Raw genomic sequence first — 13,779 nt, 5'->3', positions numbered from 1 at the left:
GCCCTCCTGTCCTTACCCTCAGTGGTGAGTCCCAGCAGCACAGCAGGACCATGCCCATGATCCCTGTGAGCATCGATGGCAGCTTCTCAAATGTGGGGAGACTGCAGCTTTCCAGTAGAAGAGCTTGGGCATTCACAATAAACATTTGTAATACTTTCCCATCATTTAGAGATGAGACAGCTTTGTGTTTTTTTCAGAATATTATAGTTTTGCCTTCATTTGAAACATCTGAATGCCTCTAATTAAAAAAAAAAAAAGAATTCTTTCCAAAGGTGCAAACATAGCAGAGAATATCAGACATCAGGAAGATCTTTGCTAGAGAATATCAAGAAGATCTTTGCTAGGTTATGGCATGAAAGCCACTTAGACCTGAGTGAAATCCCTTGTATAGTTCAGAAGGTTTTGAACCCTTCTCCATTCAAGTGAACCCTGAATTGGAAGAAGTGCACCCCTTTCCAGAGCAGAATTCATTTCCCTGGCTCCATTAACAAGCAGGTCTGCTCTCCTCTTATCTTTCAAGAATTCTATGCTTGATTGCATTTATGTTCTCATTTAGAATCTCAAAATGGGCACTTTCTTTTGAGAAGGGTTAGTGCATGACTCACCCGCTTAGTTAATCTGACTAATTAGCATACTCTCTCCCATTAACAGTATTAGAACAACAACTGTAGCTCTCACTACCTCTCTGGCTGGAAAACAGGCCTCTTCTGCTCTGCAAGGACCTTGGTTGCTGCCCATCTTTTGGTAAGCATGGGGTTATTTGTCATCCCAGCACAGGATTTGCAGATAGCTCTGGAAGGGGCGATAGGATTCTTAATATCCTGCAAAAAAACCCTCAGCTCATAATCTTTCCTGGTGACTTATTGGAAATGATTCTAAAATTAAGTCCTTAACTCTGCAAGAAACCCCTCTGGCATCCAAGCTGCTCTCATGCATCTCCTCCAGATCTCTTGAAAGAGAGATGGTGGAAATTGAAGAGATTTTTCTTACGTGTGGTAAATCAGTGTATCAATATTAAAATCTCAGCCAGCCACGGTGGTCTTGGACTCGTTCCTCACAGCTATTCTAGGTGTATCAAGCCTTGTTTAGATGATGTAAGATTTGTGGGTCCTTAGAAGATAAGCTTTCCAGGAAGCAGGCTTGCAACCATGGAGGTGACGCTGGGAACAGCAGGGAGGCCAAGCCAGAGCTCCTGCAGACAACTGCAGGGTGCTCCAGGAGATCCACACACCTCGTTTCTGCCTGCCCCAGAGAGGTGAAAAGCTGTAGGACCCAGATAGGTGTGAATTTCTATTTTTTATCTTCATAAATAGAAATTTTTTTCTTCATAAGAAGACTAATTATGGTCACTTAAAAGCCAGGAGTTAATCACTCCAGTGCTGCTCACCGTACCCAAAATACCTGCCATCTAACAGGCTTCCTCCATGCCACCAGCACAGGTGAAACCTGCTGGTGCCACACACCTTCCCACAGCCAGAGGTCCCAGCACAGATGGAACTCCACCAACACATCTCAGGAACCACAGGCTGGGTTTCAAAGTGCCCCTGAGGGTCCCGACGAGGGTCTGGCCCAGGTCACATCAGCAGCTCAGCCAGTTTCAGGAGCAGGAGGATCAGAGCACAGGGAAAGACAGAGGTGGAACCAGCTCCACGGGTGAAACACGTTCTCTGTATGTACCAGCTCTCATGACTTTTATTTTCCTCATTGTGAGCTTGACTCAGCATTTAAAAATTCCCCAGTTCTGCATTTAGCACAAGTTCAAATCTAAGTAAATAATAAAGGAAGTCAAAAAAAAAGGAGTCCTTGGGCCATGGCTTGTGAAATACAGTCTAGTTAATGCAGGACCTTGAAGTGCTGGGGTTAAACCCCCAGCCCTGAGTGAGGGTGGGCAGATGGGTGATGTCCACAGCCAGGCAAGAAAGCCCCTCCTGGCTGGTTTTCACCCAGGGTCTGGCCAGCCTTGGGTGGGAACTGATGAGGAGATCCCCACCAGGTGCCCCCACCTGCCACATCAGTTTGGAGGTGGGACAAGAAGCCACCTCTATAAAAGCTGACTCTGCTTGCAGGGGGGTTGTAGCTCTGCCTGCTCAGTGCATGTGCTGTGTGGGGGTTTGGGTTGTTGGAAGGTCTCCCTGACTCTTCATGGCAAGTGGAGCTCCCAGGATGGCTGGGTGAGATGATGAGTCTCTCTGGGGAGCTCCTACATGACTGGACTCTTTCTCTGGCTGGTTCCATCTCCCCTGGCATGGTTCTGGAGTCAGCTTGCTCCCTGCTTCACCCAATGTGCTGTGAGTGCCTGCATTAACTTATTCCTGCCTCCAGTGGTGCAGCACCTTGGGTCTGTGGTGTGTGATTTAAGAGCAGAGGGAGGACTTTGGTTGCTGGTTTGCCTGCTGGTGATAATATCCTTCTCTGCTGGGTGAGTGGTCAGCAAAGAGACCTGAAGTACTTCTGGGTTTGAGCAAACTGTTCAGAAGGTGAAGTCACCAAGCCTGCAAAAGCAGCAGGGGATTTAAAACCTTTGCCCTTTTTAAAAATAGTCCCTTAGTCTCCCTTTGTAATTTTAAATCCTTTATTTTAACAGTAAGAAGCAATGTTTGTATTTTGTGTTGCCTCTCTTGGAACTTTTGAACCAGCCTTGCAGTGATATGATTTATTCTGCTGTAATTTCTCTCTTGTTTGAGATTTTTGATTTGTGAAGTGTTCCCCTGGAAAGAAGAGCTTTGAGCTTGTGCTCAGTGAAGAGCTGTGATGTTTCTCCTGTTTTTTAATCTTTTTCATCTTTGATATCTGTGGCAAGTGATGGCTGCTGATCAGAACCCAGGGAGCAGCAGCTGCTGGGTGCCCATGGCTGCTGAGTGGGCTCCCCAGCAAGATGGCAGAGGATAAATGGGGCTGAAGTCTGGTCAGAGACAGCAGGGGTGGTGTCCAGGGCTGGGAGGAAGCCAAAGCCTGATGGGGGGTGAAGGGTAGAGATGGGATTTGGGGGCAAATGGTGACCTTTTTCCCTTCCTCACCCCACTCATCTCCTGTTTCCACGTCCCTGCCTTGTCCCAGTTGTGCTTGCCTGTGTGGAACACAGTCCCCACAGTGTCCCAGAGCAGGCGGCAGTGCCACCAGCACACGCCACCAGCGAGCACTGGTGAGTTCTGCTGCCCAGGCTGCAGTGGGGCAGATCTGTCAGCAGAGAGGGTATCTTTGGTTAGACCTGATGATTTGGCTGTGAAAACATGGACAAGCTTTCTAGCTTTATTTCTGTCTGCAGAGAAGTTTGTGCCTAAAAACTTGGCTATTTTTCCAGTCATATCAGTTTCGCCAAGGGGAAAATGGTATCACATCCTCCTGCAGTCTGTATCAGTCCTATCTGGAGACCATCAGAGCTACAACATGATTAGGAATTTAGCACATGCCACTCAGTGTGGGCTGTAGATCTGTGCCTGCTGAAGTGCTGTCCAGGAGCCAGCAGCGTGCAGCTCAGACAGGTTCTGAACTGGGACTGTGTGTGTTCAGCCTTTACAGGGAGCAGGATTTATTCACACAGCACAGAAGGTGACAAAATATCACAACTGAAGCCTAGAGAGCCTTAACCCTTTTTCTGGGGTTCCTTTTTGCATGAGAGAAGCATCTATATTCCTTATATATAATTATTAAAGACAGGATAGCAGCAAAGATACGTGACTCAGTAGAAGCAAAGCCACTTCTCAGAAGCCAGGGATTGACAGAAAATATCTCCACTTCATCTCTAACACGTGGCTGCAAAGAGCAGGTTGGCAATGCAAAAAAAATCATTCCTCTTCTTGATCCATTCTGCATCCATCTTTCTGAGAGGGTCCTGGTGTTAGAAATGCCATGGAAAGCCTCAGTGAAGAACTGAAATCTTTAACCACCAAATAGCCCCTTCAAAAGAGGGAAAGGCACAGACACTATGCTTATGACTGTTGGTGTTAACTGGCATGAGACTGTGTTGGTTTTACTGTACTGGTACCAGTTGGTGCCTCCTGTAAATCCACATCTGTCCATCTGCTTAAATCCACATGCTTGCCCATAGCCCTGCTGGAGCTGGGCATGCAGGCAGGAGTTTGGAGGGTTAGTCTAATTCATCTGAGAAAAGACATTCTTCTCTGCTCTTACATTTAGTGTTATATTACCAAAAACATTGAATTATAACTTTATTTAGATAGAATTATTAATTGTCACATGGGTCCTTAGCTCATTATATCAGTGCATCCAATTATCTTCAATTCACAAGCCAGTTATCTTGTAACACATGATCACAGGGAAGGGCTTCATACATCTGCAAATTCTCTTCTGAGATGCTTGTATTCCCCAGACAAAGGTGACTTTAGCAAAAGAATTGCTAATATTTTGGCTGCTGAGAAAGTCACAGAGTGAAAGTTTATTGGGAAAGGAAAGGACAGTGCTGGGTTGGAGCCAAGGTGTTGATACAGCCTCTTCTTCCAGAGGCTGGAGATGATGCTCAGGGGTCCTTCACCCCAGCACAAGCTCAGTCTTTCTGCCTCACCCTTCCCAGGCCCTGGAGGCAGCAGCACAGAGCAGGACTGTGCTGTAGGGCTGGCTGATCTGATGCTTACACTGGCTTCACAAAGGGTCAGATCCTGCTCCAGTTTGCTGGGGACAGGAAATTACACCATTGATGTTCTCATACTGAAATCCTACTATCCCATCCAGTGGCTGAAGACTATTTTGAGCTTTTTATTGCACTGATATTTAACCCAGCACATGCATAGAATCCTAAACAGGAAGGGCCTTGCCAAGACCAGCTACCCACCCATCAGCTACACCCAAACTTTCCTGAGCACTCTATGCTAACCAGATCCTAACCCTGACAATGAAGATGCCAGTGTCTGCCTAGGTAACCCATAATAGTGCTTCATTGTTGCTCTCAGACATTTCCTAATATCTTGGCTAAACCCTGATGCAATGTAGACTCCTTATTGCTTGTTGACAGGGGATTATTGTCCTCTTTGAGGTTATTTCTGCCCTCCTTGCCATTTATGTTTTTCATGATGGTTAAACTGTCTACTTCAATCTCTCTCTTCTTTAGCTCAAACAAGCCTGGTTCCTAATGGCAAGATTAATATCTTGCCAAAGAGTTCCAAGGAGAATAAAGAAAATGGCCAGATCCAACTTACTTCACCTGCTTTTTTATTTAAGTGCTCAAAAGTGTTCAAAACTGGGCACCATTCTCCAGCTGGACACAACACCTGCACTGAGCAGAGGAAGAGAACTTCATGTACATGGCAGATAAAGTGCCTTTTTTATACAGCTCAGTACAATGTTTACCTTTTTGCTGTGTTATTAACTTATATTCACTATAGCTTCCACATCTTCTCCGTGACTTTTGTGCTGTTCCAGCTATTCCCTGATTTGTGTGGTTTGGAGTGCAGATTTTCCATGTTGAGTCTGGGGTTCTTCCTCGTGAACTCACACAGTATTTTGTTCTCAACACCTTCTCCAAGATACCAGGCACAGTCTGGATCCTAATTCTGCCTTTCAAAGTATTTGTAGCTCTCTCAGCTTCATTCTTCTGCAAATTTAACAACGATGCTCTTTACTTCACCAGCAACCTTGTTACTGGAATTTACTCTCCATGAATATTCAGCACTCAGTATTACCAGGTCCATGACAGACCTTGGAGACATTCCCCCTTGAAATATGCTCCAGTGTGACAGCAACCTACTAATTATTCTCTTTGGGTTTTGAAGTGGTTTGGGCTGACATATCCAGACCATATTTCCCTCACTTGCTCATGGGGATTCCACGTGTAACTGTGACAAAAGTCTCCTCGAAGTCATGATTTACAGACTCATTCCTCCTTCCCTAATCCACCAGGCCTGTTATCCTGTCATAGAAGGAAATTAGGCTGGTTTAATACAATTTGTACTTGACAAATCCAATTTGTCCTTGCAGCGAGTTTGATTATTTGTTCCATGAGTCTCTGGCTCTCCCTTCTCCTGCTTTCTAAAGATAAGCATTAGGTTTATAATTTCCCAGGCTTACCCCATGTAACTTATCTGCCACATATTTCATTACTTGTTTTCATCTCTAGCTTCTTCTGAAGGTGAGATTGGGCCAACCTCACCAGTCATCAAGCAGCACTCTTTTAAGCTGACATGCTCCTACGGAATGTGCACGATCAGTAGCTCCAGAAAAGCTCTGGAGCACTCCTGCAGTGCTAACTATCCTTATTTCAGAGACAATATTGATGCCTGCACTTGTGGATAAGCTACAGCCACAGCTGCCTCAGTCTCCACATTGACTTGTCATCTCTGCTTTGGTTAGCCACGGCCTCCAGTAGGTCAAGGTAATCTGGTTCCTCAACCTAAACAACTGCAAGCTCCAAATTTTCAAACAAAGTCATCTTGGAAGCAGGTCACTTCTTGGATTTTGGTTTAAGAAAAGTCATATCCCCAGTGTAGCACAAACAATTTTAGCCTGAAGAAGAGTCAAGTTTCACACTCTGCTTCAATTTCCCAACCACTCACCAGCCCCCGTGTCCCCCATCCTGGCTCCTCTCACCTCTTTGGTCCTCCCGTTCCAGCAGGTCCTACCATGCCTCGTGATGCACAGTGGTGGAGAGAGGAGCAAGGTGGGAAGTGCAGGCAGGGTGTGGGAGATGAGGGGTGAGGCAGTGAGCAGAGCTGCACAGGGCAGCACAGGGGGAAAGGGGAGCTGTGCATGTGACAAGGCAGCATGACACCAGCTCCCTTGGCCATGCTCCTTTAGAAAGTCCATGAGGGGTGAGGCAGTGAGCAGAGCTGCACAGGGGGAAAGGGGAGCTGTGTGTGTGACAAGGCAGCACGACACCAGCTCCCTTGGCCATGCTCCTTTAGAAAGTCCTAGCAGTGGCTTCAAAATTTCTGGTGTGCAAATAACCAGAGGAAGTTGACAAAAAATATTGACCAGAATTCTGTTCCCTGAGAGTGCCAGTTTCATACTGTTGGGTTGGTCTGTGGCAATATTTAAAGTTTCCAGGCAAACTGCAAACACTTTTCAGAAATGCAAAGTAAGTTCTTTGCTCTCTGTTGGAAGGGGAGCTGAGTTTGTTTGTCACACAGGTGTACAACCCGTGGCCCTCTGCAGGAGTCTCTTTGGCTAAACAAGGCACGTGAGCACCTCTCAACATTTTTTTGCTGCCTCTCCAAATGACACTGAATTGCTTGATCTGTGTTTCAGATGAGGTGCCCAGTCACTCTTTCACCTCCCTCTGTGTGTACCTTTGATTTATTTTATCTGTAAATCAAAAAAATGTTCTTGATTAAAACCAGAGCTTTTGTGTAAGGAAGGCACGTCTGCAAAAGGATTAGGGTGAGTTAGAACTGAGCCTTGGTCATTTCATACTTTTGTAGCACAACTACATCCTCTGTTACATCTCCTCAATGGGCACTAAATATTTGTGTTCCTATAGCTTCCCTCCTTTTCACACCTCCCCCAACATTTTTAACCTTTTTTTAGAGGGAAGATATCCTCCATGTGGCTGAGGAAGCTGTAGAGGCCAAAAGACTGTTTCTTCCTGCTTGTTCTACATCTACTGTTCTAATAGCTCATCAGAGTGTAAGCTGCTTAATTACATTTCACCTTCACAAAGTGTCTTATTTCAAAGAACAGCACAAGAATGCTAATCCCCAAAGTAACCAGCTTGTCAATCCACGATGCCACCAAAATAAAACAGGGGCTAACCCCATCAGATTTTCTCAGGTATCTTCCACCCTAAAGGCACATTTCAGGCACCCTTGCTCCAGGTTCCTACAGAGAGAAAACCCAACTGGTGGTAAGGGCAGGATGCTTTGTGTCAGTGGATGCCAGAGGTGAGGAGATAGAATGAACAAACCCTCCTGTTAATTACTTAATTAAAAACAAAATCAAAACCCCACAAGTTTGCCCCAGAGACAACAAACCCAACACTCAGGGAAGGGCAGCCTGCCAGGGCTCAGCTGTGCTCCCCCTCTCTGCTGTCCACACCACCCCTGTCCATGGGGTAACATATTGCTATCCAAGATACAGAGCTTCATTTACTTTTTTTAAAATTCAGCTCATTTAAATTAGTATTAAAAACTTATGATCTTAAGTTATATCAGAAATTTTAAAAAACATAAAGCAATAGCTTAAAATTTTAAAATTATTATTAAAACTTTTAAAATTTTGAAAAGCTTGAATACTGTGATTTAGTGACCAGCTTTCTGCTTTCAAAGGTAGCCTTAAAAGCTACAAAAGAGCCAAATAACTTAAATATTTGTCAGGTAGATGTTAGTGATTTTTATGTTGCCAGGTTGTTTCAGTGGAAAGACTATTATATAAGCAATAGGTTGCATTTGTTCACCCTAACAAGGCATTGTCTCAAAAATACGAGTTGTCCAAATGGTGGAGGCAGTGATAACAGGAAAAAGAGAATTTCCAACAGGCTAAGCCAAGGAAAACTAGGAAATAAGGGACAGAAGAGAGAAAGAAAAGGCAGAGAAAGAGATGAGGAATGAAATATACCCTCAAAACTCTGTTTCAAGGGCTGGAGTTGTCACATCTAGAATCTTTGCCCCAGGCCAGTGAGGGACAACTGAGGGGCCTGCAGCAGAGTTAATTTCTGGCTCTCTAGCAGATTATAATTTCATTTTTACAGAACTCTCAGATTCTTCACCTTCCTCTATGTTGACAAAATGTCTTTCTGCTCAGCTGAAGCATGCGGTGCAATCCCAATACATCTTCTTTCCAGGGCTGCTTTCTGCAGCCAGTGCTTTTATGGGACTTAGATGAGTTTTTGGTGATTCATAGCACTTAAACTACTCAAAAGCACTTTTTCAATTGGAAAATTCACTTGAAGTAAATGCATCATCAGCATGATTGTCCATGCATGAAAGAGCTACAAGCAAAACAATGAAGACCATTTTTTAAAACTTACACTTAAGCCAGGAAAAACAGTTATCAGGAACTATTAAAAGACCTTATTTTTTTTCACTTTCCATGAATCTTGCATGGAAAACATGGGTTATCCTTGTCCCTACATCTCTTATTCCAAGAATCCCAAATTGCAAATGAAAAAATACAACGTGCACATTGTTCTAGGGTTGTTAACATGATACACAGCAACATAAATTATATTATGTACAGCAGATTAAGTTACTACTGATTTAGCCTTATTCTTGCAGCAGTCTTTTCCAGGAAGAAGCCTATAAGCCATATTATTCTCTTTTGTGCTTTCAGAATGCTAAATATAAATAAAATGTTATTTAAATCTTTTAAGGATTAGTGGAAGATGCTCTGGTATCTGCCAAGCACACTGTGAATTTGAAGACTATGTCAGGTGCTTAAATGAAAGCTGACATCTGCATTTTTGGACATTTATCTGAAGGAAAAGACACTCCCTGTGGGTTATGTGCAGGCATGTGCCTATATGGCATTTTCACAGATGATTTGCTAGTGGTGCTTCCAAAATATTTCTGCTCCTCCTAGCACCAATACAGTCTTTCACTCTTGCTTTTGGCAGCATTTATTTATTTATTCACTTAACTAGATTTATAGAATACGTAAAAAAAAGATCTCTCTGCAACTCTGCATGCTTTTGATCTATAGGAAACTCTAGTCAGGCTGGGGAAAACAAGTATAAAACCAGCAACCTCCCTTAAATCAGAACAATCTGGGAAATCCAGATTTGGAAGAGGAGCATCCAGCATGGGAGCTAGTGGGACTGTCCATGGCAGGACACGTGGAGATGGGAGCAAGCTGGGGAGTGAGGGGCAGGGGACATGAGCTGATGCCTGCAGGGTAAGTGGAGCATCTTCAGTGGTTTGCTCCTCCAGCAGCTTTGCTGGGTGAACTTGAGCTGAAGAAGGTGACACGGATGTAGCCTGTGTCTTCTCAGGCTCGTCTACAAGCAGACTGCTTGCATGGTTTCCTCTCTGTTTCCCTTAGTAGGTAAAAAAGTAGTGTGAAGGTCCCTCAAAGCTTTCCATCAGAGCTGTCTGTTGTGGTCTTTGTTAGGTGACCTTTCTGAGCCACACACTCCATTGTGATCTTCCAAAAGTGCTGTAGGAAATTATTCCCATAAACCATGCCTACAGGGCCCTGGGAGGATGAGCTCAGTCCTTCACCTCTACATCTGCTCTAATTTTCTACTCCCTGTCTCCCTGATTTGGAGATCAATCAACCCCTCAGTCCACACTGCTCCTGGCATTACAGGTGCTGAGAAAAATCAGAATAAGCAGAGGCACTCAGTGTCCTCCTCACAGTCCTTCCATCATGGTGGTAACATATCTGTGGCAAAGTCACCTGCAGATCTGTTTTCCACAAGACAAGAGCAGGGAAGGGAATTAGATGGCTGCTGTTTCCAGGTGCATGACTGAAATTGGAGGTGCTGTTTACCAGGATACCTTCTGTACTAGGTTTGTGTGGCCAGCTTTTGGTAGTGGTGGGACTACAAGAGTGGCTTCTGTGAGAAGGTGCTGGAAGTTTCCCCTATGTCCCAGAGAGGCAAAGCCAAACGGGAGGTGCTGTTTACCAGGATACCTTCTTTACTGGGTTTGTGTGGCCAGGTTTTGGTAGTGGTGGGACTACAAGGGTGGCTTCAGTGAGAAGGTGCTGGAAGTTTCCTCTATGTCCCATAGAGCCAAAGCCAAACAGCTCCAAGTTGAACCTGCTGCTGGCCAAGGCCAGTGATGGTGGCAGTGCCTCTGTGACAATGTATTTAACGTGGGGGCAGAACCTGTGGCAGAGAGAAGCTGGAGACAGGAGTGAGAATATGGGAAAGAAACAACTCTGCAGTTGTGAAGAAGGTCAGTGAAGAAGGAGATGGAGGAGGTGCTCCAGGCTCTGGAGCAAAGATGCCCTTGAAGACCATGGTGAAGCAGGCAGTCCTGCAGTCCATGGAGGTCCACAGTGGAGCAGTTATCCACCTGCAGCCTGTGGTGGACCCACACCAGAGCAGGAAGATGCCTGTGACCCTGTGGGAAGCCCACAGTGGAGTAGGCTCCTGGCAGGACCTGTGGCCCCATGGAGAGAGGAGCCCATGCTGGAGCAGGTTTGCTGGCAGGACGTGTGAGCCTGGGGGGGACCCACACTGGAGCAGTCTCTTCTTGAAGGACTACACTCCATTCCAAGGACCCATGCTGGAGCAGTTCATGCAGAACTGCAGCCTGTGGGAAGCATCCACACTGGAGAAGTTCTTGGAGGACTGTCTCCCGTGGGAGGGGGGATCTCACACTGGAGCAGGGGAAGAGTGTGAGAAGTTCTCTCCGTGAGAAGGAAGGAACAGCAGAGACAATGTCTGATGAACTGACCACAGCTCCCACTCCCCACTGCCCTGTGCCACTGCTGGGAGGGAGATAAAGAAAACTGTGAGTCAAGCTGAGCCCAGGAAGAAGGGAGGGGTGGGTGAAAGTCTTTTAAGATTTAGGTTTTATTTCTCATCACTCTACTCTGATTTCATTGGTAATAAATAAAATTTCTCTGAGTTAAGCCTGTTTTGCCTGTGGCAGTAACTGGTGGGTGATCTCTGCTTGTCCTTATCTTGACCCACAAGCCCTTTGTTATATTTTCTTTGCCTGTCCAGCTGAGGAGTGGAGTGACAGAGCAGCTTTGGGCCAGCCAGGGACAACACACTGAACCCTCACTTCAGGAGACACGGCAGGTAAACGTGGGAGATCATTTCTAATGTGCAAACCAAAGGAAAGCATAGTTTAACTCTAAATTATATTTTATAAAACACACACATCAGCATAAACTCTACCAGAAAAAAATAGAAATTGAATTCTGCTGTGGTCGTGTTGAGTCCCAGAGCTTCCCCTGGCTACAGATGACTCCTGCTATACCTTGGGCTAACTTTGCATTTTGAAATGCCTGTGCAACCTAACTAGAGCAAGCTGGGGGCACAAAAATCTCAGTACAGAGATGAACATCATGAGTATAACAGATGTATAAAGTTGACTTTTTTCCTTTTCTTTTTCTGTCTGTTGATGCTACAAGTGTAATACCTTTTAACTCCTGTGATGTAGTACCTTTGCTGGGGCAGGAGAAGCCACAGCAGGCAAAGCAGGAAAGATGAGGAAGAAGGAAGAGGTAAGGAGACCAGGGAGTCACTGAAAAGATGGTCTCCCTCCATCTTTCCTTCACTAATCTTTTGCTTCCATCAGCTGAAATTGCCTGTTACTGTGACCACTGCACTGCCTCTTTCAAATACATGGAGAACTTGCTCTGCCCAGCTCACCAGCTTTGATTTCTGGCCTTTGCCATGACAGAACTGGTCACACCTCTCTCCTGCCCTGTCCTCACAGCCCATCCCACCACCTCTGGCCACAGGTCTCTGGCTCTCAGCCCCCCAACTCTCTAAGCCCAGAGAAGTTTTTCTTTACTTTTCTTCTCAAGCTGAGCACACCTCAATGGGAAGGAAGCAATATCAATGTGCACTGTGTGCCTCTTGCAGAGCCAGCCTGAGTTCCCTGCATTTAACTGCTTGATCTACTCAGATTCATTTGCCTTTGAAATAAATTCTATTTTTTTAAAGTTTTGCAGCAGTGCTTCTGCTAGGAATATAGTTCCTGGCCTTAACATATAATGTATTTAACCATCTAATAAAATCAGGGCAATAAAGAATCAGGAGTGTGATACTCCCATACGAGTTCTATCAAAACCTTAATCCCTTTTTTACCCAGTTTTCAGTGTAACAAAGTTTTATCAGTATTAGTTAAAGAATTGTCTTTCAGTTTTCTCTTTTTGTAGCTTCCATACTTGGACAATATTCAGAACAACCATGCCTTAAAAACTGCATGACTAATTACAACTTTTTAGTTTGAATAATAATTTTCTAGACTAATCCTGGAAATATGAAAATTAAAAAAAAAAATCACAAAACTGCAAAGAAAAAAAATTATTTTTGGATTTTCCTCTGAAAAGATGTGTGATGGTTCCAAATGAATATTATCCTTATTACAAAATGCTTCAGGTTTTGTTGCAGAGTAAAATGCTTATTTGAAAATTTGTAACAAAACACTTTAAATGTTATTAATTTTAGAGAAGAGCCTGCAGGCCACAGGAAGGACAACCTGACAAACTTCCTGGAAGCCTAAAGAAAATGGAAGCTGCCAACTCCCATCCCACTGATGGCCAAAGCATAGGGCTGAAAAAAGGCTAAAAATTGGATGAATACAGGCAAGTGGCCCAAAGTGAAATTCCAAAAAAGACTGGAATAAAAGCTTTTTGGTAAAGTCAGAGATGTGAAAACCTAGTCTTGACAAAGATGAATCATATCAAACCTAATTCCCTAAGGAATTTTCTAAGGGAAAACCTTAGACCATGCTCGTTTCATATTTATTTTTTTTTTTGTGGTTTTAAGTGCCTTCTGGTGGCTTTTGAATGGAAAATAATGCAACTATAATATAAATAATATGCACAGGTAGTGCTTGAGACACCTGAAAGACTTCTGAGTGCTGTGGAAACTCCCCAGGCTGCAGCTGGAGGTGTCCCCCAGGGCTGCACAGTGTCTGCTGTGGGGGTTCACCCCCCATGCCCCAGTAACTGTCTGCCCGGAGACGTCACCTCGGTGCTCCCCCGAGCAGAAATAACTGTTGGCAACCAAGCACACAGAACATTTCAGACATTTCTGTCTGATAAAAACAGAGCAATCTTTGTGAAATATCTGGAGGGTAAATTATTCTTTTAAAGAGTTAGCTTCCAATAGCTTATTTTCTAAAGCTATACATAGGCAGCAAAATGAATAACTAAATTTCTGAGGGCCCAGCAATCTCCATTTTGCATTCACGTGGCTAGATAACT

This window comes from Merops nubicus, unplaced genomic scaffold, assembly GCF_000691845.1.
Source record: "Merops nubicus isolate BGI_N331 unplaced genomic scaffold, ASM69184v1 scaffold4562, whole genome shotgun sequence".
Taxonomy (NCBI): Eukaryota; Metazoa; Chordata; class Aves; order Coraciiformes; family Meropidae; genus Merops; species Merops nubicus.
Note: the sequence above shows the minus strand (reverse complement) of the source record.